The sequence below is a fragment of the Notolepis coatsorum genome, assembly GCF_963971535.1.
Source record: "Notolepis coatsorum genome assembly, chromosome: 14".
NCBI lineage: Eukaryota > Metazoa > Chordata > Actinopteri > Aulopiformes > Paralepididae > Notolepis > Notolepis coatsorum.
Genome location: NC_140178.1, coordinates 82,604,630 through 82,617,129, shown reverse-complemented (window position 1 = coordinate 82,617,129; position 12,500 = coordinate 82,604,630). Strand labels below are relative to the sequence as shown.

At 42.9% G+C, this 12,500-nt stretch overlaps 1 protein-coding gene across 1 annotated transcript in view; it reads left to right on the top strand.

Annotated features, from left to right (window-relative positions):
* elfn2b (extracellular leucine-rich repeat and fibronectin type III domain containing 2b) overlaps nucleotides 1–12,500 on the top strand; it is a gene marked incomplete at both ends in the record, with an annotated part of 83,063 nt that overhangs the window by 68,615 nt on the left and 1,948 nt on the right. The window lies entirely within an intron of this gene.

Below are 12,500 nucleotides of genomic sequence, written 5' to 3'. Positions count from 1 at the left end.
CAGGCGCGGTTTTCGCCCGAACGTCTGGGTGGCGCCTTCTTTTCATGTTAAGATCGACACGCATATCTGCCCTTTCTCCTGGAGTAGGCATGTCGGCGTGGTTAGGGCACGGGACTGGTTCTGGTCACGCTGGTCCGGATCAGTTGAACCCGTTGTCCGCCGGGGATGCAGATCTGCTGTTCTGGTACCCTGAGGGACTTGGGCTTTTTTCAGGGGGAAAAATGCCAGGTCGGTCCGGGTGTCACAGGGTTAAGCGCTATGGAGACCCTGGTTGGGTACGTTTTTACTCAGCACTGTCGTAATGGCTTACGGCCATGCCAACCTGTACACGCTCGATCTCGTCGGATCTCGGCCGCTACACAGGTTGGTCCTGGTTAGTACTTGGTTGGGAGACCGCCTGGGAATACCAAGTACGGTGTGCTTAGGGGCTGGTTCTCCATTCTTTTTCGCTCCTCTCTCACGCATGGCGAAGAGGGGCCTGTTGGGGTGGTCTTTGACCTCCTCTGGTGACCCTGTGCTTCCCGTATCGCCAGGCCCGGTCCGAGGTAATGTTTCGTTGACCCGTAGGCCTGGGTTAACCCTTTTTTGAAAACTGAAACACTTGTACTGCAGTATAGCCGGTGTATACCCGCAGGTGTGTTTTGGAGTTTTTTCTTGAGGGGTTATAGGAACAACCACCGCATTGGGTAACGCCAAGGTGGTTGATTCCCTGGTGTGTTGGAAGCAGTGTCAACTCTCGGGTTCACCGGTTGAGGGTGCCCCTGCACGTTCATGACGTCTGCCAATCGTGTCAGCCTTCTCTGCCTCAACCCCTCTGGGTGGGGGTTTTTAAATGGAGGCTTGGTCATGCAACGCCGCCAGCTTCCGCTCCTTCCGCCGGGGCGGCTGTGTTCAGCTGTCCCCTCTGGCGCCTGTCTCGTCCGCAGTTTCCAGGCTAGGGTTAATAGCCTGTTGCCTGGTTTTTCCCCGGTGCGCTGCCTGCTTCCGTTGGTTAACCTTTTTTGTGTGCTTACGGCCATGCTGACTGCCTGTTGCAGGGTCAGTGTGCCAGGCGGTGTACTATTGGGGGGACAGGGCCCGCTCGGCTGAGGGGTTTTTGTCCGAATACGCTGGCGATGTGGGGGGCGCGGCACTACGTGCCCACCTGGTGGGGTCTTGATGCTGGCATCATGGACTTCTCCGGGCCCCCATTCCAGGGAGTCCAGTCCTTTTGGTGGGTCTGGGTCTTCCTTCGCGCTCCGCTGCTACGGCCTTGCCACGGGGTTGGGTTTGCCCTTGACCCCGTGATTCTGGGGGCAGTAACGAGGTTGTTTCCCTCCGCTCGTTCCCGGGTGGCATGCGGGTTGTGCGTGTGTGTAGTCGTGGGGTCAAGCCACGTTCTGCTCACCCTGTGCGTTGAGTTGCTTGAGTGCCTCTTCGCACGGTCGGGTCCGTCGCCCTCCCGTGAAGCCACCAATAGGGGCGGTGCCCTCCATTAGGGTGGGTCGGGGGGGCTCGGCCCTCCCTGGTCTGATGGTTGTGGGGGGCCTCAGCAGGGTACATTTGTCGAGCTTCTAGCTCCCGCTCAGCTCCTATTATGCAATGAACGCTGAGCGTGAGCTAGTGTGGAACAGAACGTTAGGTTATGACTATAACCAAGTTCTGTCGACACTTAGTGAACGCTCAGCGTTTAGACGACGCTGCAGGCCCTTGATTTTTCATTCATTCATTGTGATGAAATTTGTTGGGAAGGAGATGAGTGTGTGGCACCACCCCTGCTTATATAGGTAAGCGGATGGGGGTGTGGCCAGATGAATGCTGGCATTTAAAGGTACATTTGTGGAATTATTCAGTGTATATATGCTGAAGCGAGATATATGCAATGAACGCTGAGCGTTCACTAAGTGTTGACAGAACTTGGTTGGTCTGATAAGATAACGTTTCAGTCTGTTCACTTAATTCTAATTGTCAACATAAAAAAAATCTAAATAAAGATTATTGCCGTCACTCTAACAATATCGGCATGCAAAATATTGCAATATATTGCTGTATTGATTTTTTTCCTAGTGTCCACCGATGCCTAAGCCCTGTATATCTCTTCTAACTGCCTCAGCAGTGACCACGGCTAGGACAGAGTGTGCTACAGTGTGTCTGGGCTCTGTCTCATTGCTCCACAGGGTGTACTTTTGTTGTTGTTTGTTTCTATGGCTCCGTCTCAAATGGTTTGGAGTCTTTGCGGACTGGCCACGGAGAACAACGGCACGCAGACAAAGCAGACACCATGAGCACAATAGGGCAACATCCTCAGCATACAGGCTTTAATGAGTCCCCTTTGACTCAAAAGAAGAACGCTATGTCCGTTATCAGCAGATATGCATGGAGAGGGAAAAGATTATCGCAGAGGCCACTACGTCACATCATGTCAAGTGTTACAGCTGAGCAAAAATAATGACACCACGTCAACTATCCTAGACATCCTATGTTGTTCCTCGCTGTTATTCCCCAACAACAGACACTCTACATGCCCCTCCACCCCCAAAACCTATTACACTCTCATTGTGTTTAGTTTTGGATTATTTCCAGTGGATCTTGGTCCCTCCTTGTCAACAGTGACTCAATAATGAGTCATATTTAATAATAAAGAATACAGCGTATTAGTGTCTAGGGCCTCGCAGATGGCATTTCATCCTGTCGCCGCGGGCCAGCGTCTCGACCACAAAACAACAGGCTTATAAACACGGGGCCGCTGGAGCCCCGGATTGAGAGGGACAGTGGAATGACAGGCACATCCATGCTCAGGGGGCACAGGTTCATTATTATTATTATTATTATTATTATTATTATTATTATTATTATTATTATTATTATTATTATTATTATTATTATTATTATTATTATTATTATTATTATTATTATTATTATTATTATTATTATTATTATTATTATTATTATTATTATTATTATTATTATTATTATTATTATTATTATTTATTTATTTATTTGACCAGGGCCCTGTTTCTTGTACCTGGATAACTGAGTTAGCCGGATAACTTTAGCTGGATAACTGGGTTAGCCGGACTTTCCGATTTCATGTACCTGGATTTTCCAAATCACCATGACAACATATCCAAAAGTTTGAGCCTGGTCGAAAGCAGAGTTCAAGTTCAAGTTAGCCTGAACTATCGCCACGCCCCCGCAAAGAAGTGACAGCTCGTTTCCTGAAACTATTCCCACAGTCTACGATCTGCATTATACCATTCTGAATTACGTTTTTGTGCTCCATTCTTCCAGAGGGGGCTTTTGAAATGTAAAATAGACCCAAAATGCTGATATTAAATTCACTTTGTCCTAAATAATGCACGTTATATATACCGTGGCGACGGTGGCGCTCGCTCGTGCGATGTACACATGATGTGGTTATTTTAATTGTAACTGGGATTAAGATGTCTGATGAGATGCGCTGTTTGCCGGATTTGAGAAATTGAATGAGCCGTTGACGTCACATTAATGAATGAGGATAAAGAGATAAACTTCATTCAAAACAAAGGATATTCTAAACACGGGTCTCTCGTTCATTAATGTATAAACAATGAATTTATCCCATCTGGCCCAGTGGCCCAGCGGTAGTGCTCAAGCCTGCCAATCCAGCGACCGGGGTTCAAATCCCGGTGTTTCCAATATGATTTTTTTGAATATAATATTAATGATTATACGCCAAAGTAGCCTGGTTTTAAGTTAAAATATTATAAATCTACATGCATTGAGGATGTCATTCTTTATATAGCTCTCAACGTGCACCAAATTGAATTATTCCTATATTGCAAAAAGAAGGAAAAGACTAGGGTCTTGAACCCCGGTCGTCCGTGTGAAAGTCAAAAGAAGAACCCGTTACACCACAGAGAAGATAAGTAAAAGATTGACTATACATCAATCAATGGGTAAGAGAGCCGTATCGTAATTCTGTATAACAGTTAACTAATAATTTTCGCTAGCAAGATCTCATTTGATTATTCAATCCAGCAGGCAAGTTTAAAGAAATATAATCTGATTGATTGAGGTAATGAGGGACTTAGAATTAGCCTATAGATAACGCATTTAACTTGTCGGCGAGGCGATTGAGCCGTATTGCAATCTGTCAATAAAGTCTTAAATCAATTAATCAATCAATGCCGTTGAGAATCAGGATCTCTGCCATCGATACGTGCTGGCTTTTCACCTAAAACGGCCGCGCGCATTTAGCCTGACTCGCAAGTCTGGCTTGAGTTAACGAGACTGAATCCACCTTTGTGAAACAGGAAAATCCCGGCTTCGAACATCGGGTTAACTGAAGCTGGATAATGGACATCTTGATCGACTTAGTTGAACCACGTACATGAAACAGGGCCCAGGATAGTCTCTTGAGATAGAGATCGAGATCGAACACAATTAGTTTACACAAACCAACGCACACAAAGAATGAAAAGAGGGGAGTAAGTGAAAACAGTGAAAGCATTAAAATCACAAAGGCTGAAGATATACATTACAACCACATCAATATTGTTTAGTTTTAAAATCATACAGTAACTATAATGTGAGTAAATTCATAGATTTTTGTAGTCCGTTCCAAGTAGATGGGGCTGCAAACATGAAAGCTAGTTCACCTCGCTCTGTACAGTATGTACCTTAACCCTTGTGTGGTGTTCAGGTCTGTGGAACCCGTAAGAGAAATTATGTATTTATTTAACCTTTATTTATCCAGGATGTCTGATTGAGATTAAAATCTCTTTTTCAAGAAATTGTTATTATAATTAGTTTTGACCTGAGACTCATTGGCCTTGGCTCATTCTATACAAATTACATACAACAATAACACATTGAGTGAACCGTGTATGTATTTTAACTTTTTTTCACCAATTGCTTAATGTGAGGCTTACAAATTAGTGAATCATAACTTATCATAATGATTCCTAGTTATTTGTATTGAGATATAGAGTCATTATCAAAGCCATGTAGCTGACAAAGACCCTGGTTTGGTGTAGAGGCAAAGCAGTATTATCACAGTATCATTGGCATAAGACTAATAGTGAATAGGAGTGGTCCCAGGACTGATCCTGGGCACACCCTTTCATACACTAAAGGAGCCTACACTGACCCGAGCATTTTCAAACCAACCGACTTCCTGACAGTCCTATACTGAAGTATTTACTTCAATATTGCATGATCAGTATCAAAGGCCTTATATATGTCAATGAAAAGGTACTCTTATCGCTGTAACCCAAAAGATTGCAAGTTCTTACATTTCTTTATTTTTTATTACATCTGTTAAAGAACTAGCATTTAACTTTGATACTCCGTCCTCTCCCCCATCTTTTTCTTCTTCTGCATCCCTCTTTACGCAGAATGAGCTGTCTGATATTTTGAACTCTTATTTTTATTTAATTTTTTTTCTCCTCCTTTTTCTGTGATTTTTTTCCCCATCCCAATTTACCTCTTGTGCCAATTCTCCCTCCCCTGTCCTGAGCGTTGCTCGCATATGCCCCCCACTGGTCGGTTGTAGGGAGGATAGAAGCCTTGCATCACATGTCCCCTCTGATACATGTGGAGGCAGCCTGTCACATCTTTTCACGTGCCAGCGAGGGCTCTCATTTTGGCGAGGAGTAACGTGTAGGAAGCTCACACTTGCCCCGCCATTTTCCTGACTTTGCTGTGCAGGCGCCCTAACCGACCTGTAGGAGTCGCTGTTCACAACGACCAGACTACCACCCTTCGACTTCCCACCCGCTAACTCTGCCAATTGAGTTAATATGATGGCCGGCCCAAGCCGGAGGCAACGCCGACAGCCGGATTCGAACCCGGTGTCTCTTGCGTTGGTGACGAGTGCAATGTCCGCTACGCCACCCAGCCGCCTATTTTGAACTCTTATATTGATGGTTTAAATATGCATTTCAAGACTTGTGCTGACAGCGTGATGCCTCTCCTCTACCATCTGGTCAATCTCTGTATCAGGCTCTCCATCTTTTCCTCCCTTTGGAAAACTGCTCAAATCACCCCAATTTTTTTATCTAAGGATCCAACTCTCATTCCAAAATAGGAGGCAACCATGCAAGGTGCCAATCTGCTCATCTGCTCAAAGTATACTTTGACACACTGCCTGGGAGGAGCGGGAATTGAATGGGTAACCTCCAGATTACCAGACGACTGCTCTACCTCCTGAGCCACTGTCGCCCTCTTTGAAAAAAAAGCCTTTGATACAGATTCTGATGAACAAACTCAGCTCATTTCAATGTTTTTCCTCTGTGGTAATGATGCTCTCCTCCTATCTACCTAACTAATCCCAAGTGGTTAACATTGATCAATGGAACATCCCCCCCTATAACATGTAATGTGGGAGTTCCACAAGGCAGCATTTTGGGTACTTTACTCTTTCCTCTGTATATTAATGATCTTCCAAACATGTGCAAATATTCCAATTGTTTGTATATATGTCAATCACACTGCAATTTGTCTTCCTGACCCAAACCCTGATGTCATAACCTCAAAACACGTTATATTTACATCGATGGTTGAAACCTAATCATCTAACTACCAACTAACTGAATTTCCACTTCCCTAAGAAATGTACTATATCTATGTCTGACAATAAAGCGTATTCATCCAACTATACCCATTTGGACTCACCACTGCACTGTACTTTCACATTGTAATGCCCTGACCTTTCTATACAAATAATCTAGCCATTCAATTTTACTTTCAGAGCCAAAATAATAACTATCCTCCAGCACTCACCCACATTACATGAGAGTAATAACCTCTATTGCACACTTCAAAAAGGCATATCAACTATCAACACTAGCTGATGGAAGGACACACACATGCAGCCATTGATCCAAGTCGCATATCCCATTTGACTCACTCCAAGACCTCTCTAGTGTCTGTCTAGCCGCCTATGTTTTTTTAGTTTTTTTGTGTCTCTGTTATTGTTTTTTTTTTGTATTTTATTTTTTTATTATTTTTTAAACAGACATATAAACAAACATGACAACACACGATAAGATATACAAGCATTAATTCACAGTGCATATCCAATGAAATTACCATTTAGTCAAATGTCTTATACAGGATATACCCCTAATACCTGTTATCTAAAAACCTACATACATATGCTCCAGCTCGAACCCCCCCCCCCCCCTCCCGGACCCCCCATTGGATAATCCAACCATTATAACGTGTTCCTAACCAGACACTACCATTATATGCTAGCTTTTATTCTCTCCACCACTTCTAACCACAATGTCATTTTGGATTCATTGAGCCCCAAAATTCTTGCTGTAGATATTTCTTGATAAATCACATCGAGATATGTAAGAGTCCAGACCTTCCGGCACATTTTTTCCGGTTGAAACCATCGTGATGCTATCAGCTTTTTAGCCACTGTGATACCGGATAAAACCAATCTCTTTAGCTGTGGAGGTGCTGCACACTCAAAAACATCATTCAGCAGTAATACAGAGGGGTGTACAGGTATATCCAGAGTTAAGAGATTTGCTAATTGCTGGGTCACTTCTTTCCAAAATATCTTAACTGGTGGGCAGTCCCAGTACATGTGCATAAATGTCCCTTCGTCCCCATTTATACATAGGGAGCATTTGGAGTCTTGTTTAAGACCCATTTTGTTCAGTCTTATAGGAGTTAAGTATGTCCTGTGAATATAGTTAAGATTGATTTGTTGATGGTCCGGGTTCCTTGATGCAAGTCGTACATTTGCCCAGGCCTCTTGCCAGTCAAAGTCTGTCTCCAGGTCTGGTATATCCCTCCTCCAGACTAAGTCTAGATGGAGGTTTTCATATGAGGCCGTTAGTAATTGATGATAAAGATCTGATACAAAACCTCTCGATGTCTCTCTTTCATAGAAAAATTTGTGGTATCTGTGGTGTACAATTGGTATATTTAATGGAACACCGTGAGCCTTCAAACATTCCAATAACTGTGCATAAAAATAATATGTGGACTTGATGAGATTAAATTTTTTGCGTATTTCATTGAAACTACAAAAACCCTGTTTGTTGAAAACATCTCCTAATGATGTGTATGCCTTGCTTTTCCCATCTAGGGAATCTTATAAGTTGTTTTCCTATCAAGAGTGCATTGTTATTGAATAAGGGAGTATGATTATGCCATTTATGTGGGGTAGAATATTTTTTTTGTGTTTCGCGCCATATCCGGATCGCATGAGTGATTATGGGGCCAAATTTCCGTTCGCATTGCTTAATTGGTAATTTGGTGTATACTATGCCCTTCAGCCTATGTGGAGCTACTATATTTTCTTCTAAATTTCTCCAGAATACTAATGCTTGGGGATCAAACCATGTTGTTAGTGGTCTTAAAGTGTACGCCTTAAAGTAGTGGTAGAAATCTGGAAATGCCATACCTCCGTCTGCTTTGTGCGGTGGATCTTTTTATACGTTGTGGTTTGTTATTCCAAATAAATTTGTATGTGGAGGAGTGTAATTCTTTCCAGTAACCCTTTGGAGGGGGTAACGGTAGCATTGAGCTGAAGAAGTTGATTCTAGGTAGGATGTCCATCTTGACTATTGATATCCGTGCCTGTACTGAATTTGTAAGTTTCGACCACTTCTCTTCTCTGTTATTGTTTTGTATTGTAATGTGTTTCTACCCTTTCTACTGTATCTGGCTGTGCAAGAGCCGGCTGTAAATCAGTTTGAACTGAGTCAGGTTAAATGTAAACACATGTTAACATCTGTAATGTCACTTTTAATCTTTTCCTGTATAATAAAGACATTTAATTACTGCGGTAATCTAGTGCTATTATATTATTATTTTTGTATTATTGCACACACTACACCTATATGGTGATTGTTATGTTAAAGTCTAGAGCTATTTTATCATTGATTCTACTGCCACTTGACACCCACTAGAGTCTAGACCAACACTGTGATTATGACAGTGTGATTATTGTATTGTAAATTAGCGCTATTCTTTATCGTGCTCATCCTTATATATATATAATATTATAATTAAGGCTGTCAAATATATCGCGTTAATATCGCGTTAACTCCCGATTCTATTAATGCCACTAATTTTTTTAACTCAAGATTAACTAAAAAAAAATATATATATATATATATTTTTTTTTTACTAGACTTCACTCAGGTGCTTATATTGTTTCCTTTGCTTATATATTATTGATGCTCTCTTTGATACTATGTTTTTTTCTGAAGTGTGTGTGTGTGTGTGTGTGTGTGTGTGTGTGTGTGTGTGTGTGTGTGTGTGTGTGTGTGTGTGTGTGTGTGTGTGTGTGTGTGTGCGTGTGTGTGTGTGTGTGTGTGTGTGTGTGTGTGTGTGTGTGTGTGTGTGTGTGTGAGATATAGAGAGAGAGGGGGGTGAGAGAGATGAGGAAGGGGCAAAAGAGAAAAAGAGCTGGGAGAGTGTGTGTGTGAGGGAGAGAGGGGTGTGTGTGATTAATCAGCCCTTGTGTGTGTGAATGTAACAAGTTCCTAACGTTTTCTTTCCCCTATTATTTCATGCACACTTTATTCATTGTTTTAAATTATTATTTTCTTTTAAGTTATTTTGTGCATCACTCTGTTTTGAATTTGATGCAAATTTGCAATGCATGAGGGTCATCCTTTTGTGTTAAATGGCTGCATAAAGCAAGCATTTGTTGACTCGCATGTTGATAAGAGTATTAAAACTTGGAACTTGAAAAAGATCTGTTTAAGGTAAAAAAAAAAAAGATTTGATTAATTTGCAATTAATCGCGAGTTAACTATGGACAATCATGCGATTAATCGAGTTAAATATTTTAATCGTTTGACAGCACTATATATTATATTATATATCCTTATCAGTGCGACATTAACGGACAGACAATTATGGTAGAATAAAATAAAAGGTAGAATAAAATAAAAGGTAGAATAAAATAGAATGTAATATAAACTAAATTAAAGCACAATAGAATAGAATAGAATTATAAAATAAAATAGGCCAGGGCTGTACAATTGTGCACGATGTGGTCGAGTATATACACTAATTAGAATAAAAAGAAAAATGTAATAAAAATGCTGCTATTTTTATACAATTTCTATTTCCTTTCTCTTTTCTTTGCCATACTTTATCACTGCTGCTAAACCGAGGAGCCGCTAACTAAATAATTTCACTCCTCTATGCTGTAACAGTGTATGTATGTGAATGTTAACAGTGGGAGGACTCATGCTGACATGTCTGCTGGCCAATTCTTCCTCCTGCCAGCTGTCTTCTCTTCCTCCACACGGTCATCTCCAGCCCCTCTCTCTCTCTCCACCCTTATTTACATGCTACTTTTTTTACATTGACTCCCTTTTCAGAAAGCATTAGTGTGTGTGTGTGTGTGTGTGTGGTGTGTGTGTGTGTGTGTGTGTGTGTGTGTGTGTGTGTGTGTGTGTGTGTGTGTGTGTGTGTGTGTGTGTGTGTGTGTGTGTGTGTGTGTGTGTGTGTGTGTGGTGTGTGTGTGTGTGTCTGTGTGTGTGTGTGTGTGTGTGTGTGTGTGTGTGTGTGTGTGTGTGTGTGTGTGTGTGTGTGTGTGTGTGTGTTGTGTGTGTGTGTGTGTAGCGTGCATGCATGCGTGCGTGCGTGCGTGTGTGTGTGAGTGTGCGTGTGTTGTGATATTGCTCAGTGTCAGCTATTATTGCCAGCACGCAATTTGGAGAAGACGCTGCTATCTGTAGCCATGAGCTGTATGCTACTTGTCTGGTTCATCATCCTATGTGTAACTTTGGTTGCCATTGCCATTTGGGCACGAATGTAACAGAATAACCCACAATGTCTGATAATGCACTGATAATATTTGTGTCCTTGTATTTATGTGGACGTAAATACAGATTCTAAATGTGTAGGTTTACATTCAAGTGTATCTAATTGATCCTTGTTGAAAAGAGGCCATTTAGGATTAGGGGTGAGAATTAGGGTTACTTTAAAGGTACAGTAAGGATTACTAGGATATTTAGCGTTAGGGCTATACCGGTTACGAAAAGTCACTGGAACTCTCAAGTAGGCCTATAGTGATACAGACATTATGTGTATGTTATTATTTGTGTGTGTGCATGTTATGAGTGTGTGGGGGGGGGGGGGGGGGGGGGGGTCAGGTGTGCTTCAATGGAAGCAGATGTTACTTATTATAGACAGCTAGACTTGTAAACACCTCACTACATACAGTATGCAACAGCCCATGTGCATTGCAATGTGTGAGTGTGTGTGTTATGCGTGCATATGTGTGCTTGTCCATGCATGTTCACAATGAATGCAGAAATGTCTGCATAATGTGCGTCCGCTTTGCATTAAGTGCACGTGACGTGTTGGTGTGCTGGTCTGAGCTGTCCCTGTGTCTCCCTGCTGGTCTGAGCTGTCCCTGTGTCTCCCTGCTGGTCTGAGCTGTCCCTGTGTCTCCCTGCTGGTCTGAGCTGTCCCTGTGTCCCCCTGCTGGTCTGAGCTGTCCCTGTGTCTCCCTGCTGGTCTGAGCTGTCCCTGTGTCTCCCTGCTGGTCTGAGCTGTCCCTGTGTCTCCCTGCTGGTCTGAGCTGTCCCTGTGTCTCCCTGCTGGTCTGAGCTGTCCCTGTGTCTCCCTGCTGGTCTGAGCTGTCCCTGTGTCTCCCTGCTGGTCTGAGCTGTCCCTGTGTCTCCCTGCTGGTCTGAGCTGTCCCTGTGTCTCCCTGCTGGTCTGAGCTGTCCCTGTGTCTCCCTGCTGGTCTGAACTGTCCCTGTGTCTCCCTGCTTGGCTTCTTCCGGATTACCATTGTTTAGATTTTTGGTCTATGGGGGGTGATGCTAACAAACCTTCTGTGCTGCCTTAACTAGGCCACTGACTGGCTGCAGGCGAGAGAGAGAGAGAGAGAGAGAGAGAGAGAGAGAGAGAGAGAGAGAGAGAGAGAGAGAGAGAGAGAGAGAGAGAGAGAGAGAGAGAGAGAGAGACAGAGAGAGAGAGAGGAGAGAGAGAGGAGAGAGAGAGAGAGACAGAGAGAGAGAGAGAGAGAGAGAGAGAGAGAGAGAGAGAGAGAGAGAGAGAGAGAGAGAGAGAGAGAGAGAGAGAGAGAGAGAGAGAGAGGGAGAGAGAAATGTGTGGGGGACGGCAGTTGGAAAAATGGAAGCAATGAACAAATTACATAACAGCGTGAAAATATATTGTACATCATCTGTCAGCCACACGCCTGCCGTGTCACAGTGACCTACTGTACAAATGGCCAGTGTTATCGTATCATGGCATATCATATCAGAAAGAGAGAGAGAAAGAGAAAGCGAAAGAGAAAAGAGAGAGATGTGACCTAACAACTTCAATACAAAGCTAAACATATTCAATACAGTTTATTGTAGATACAACTTGATCAACGTACTGTATCACCAAACGTCATTTATATTATTCAAGGGGGACCTATTGTGAAAATGTCCTTCTCCCGTGTCCTGCGTTTTTTCTACAGAATGAGAGGTTGTCCTAACACAGTCAGATACCGTATGTGCATTGTGACTTTTCTGCAGTTCAGTCGTGACAAGAAC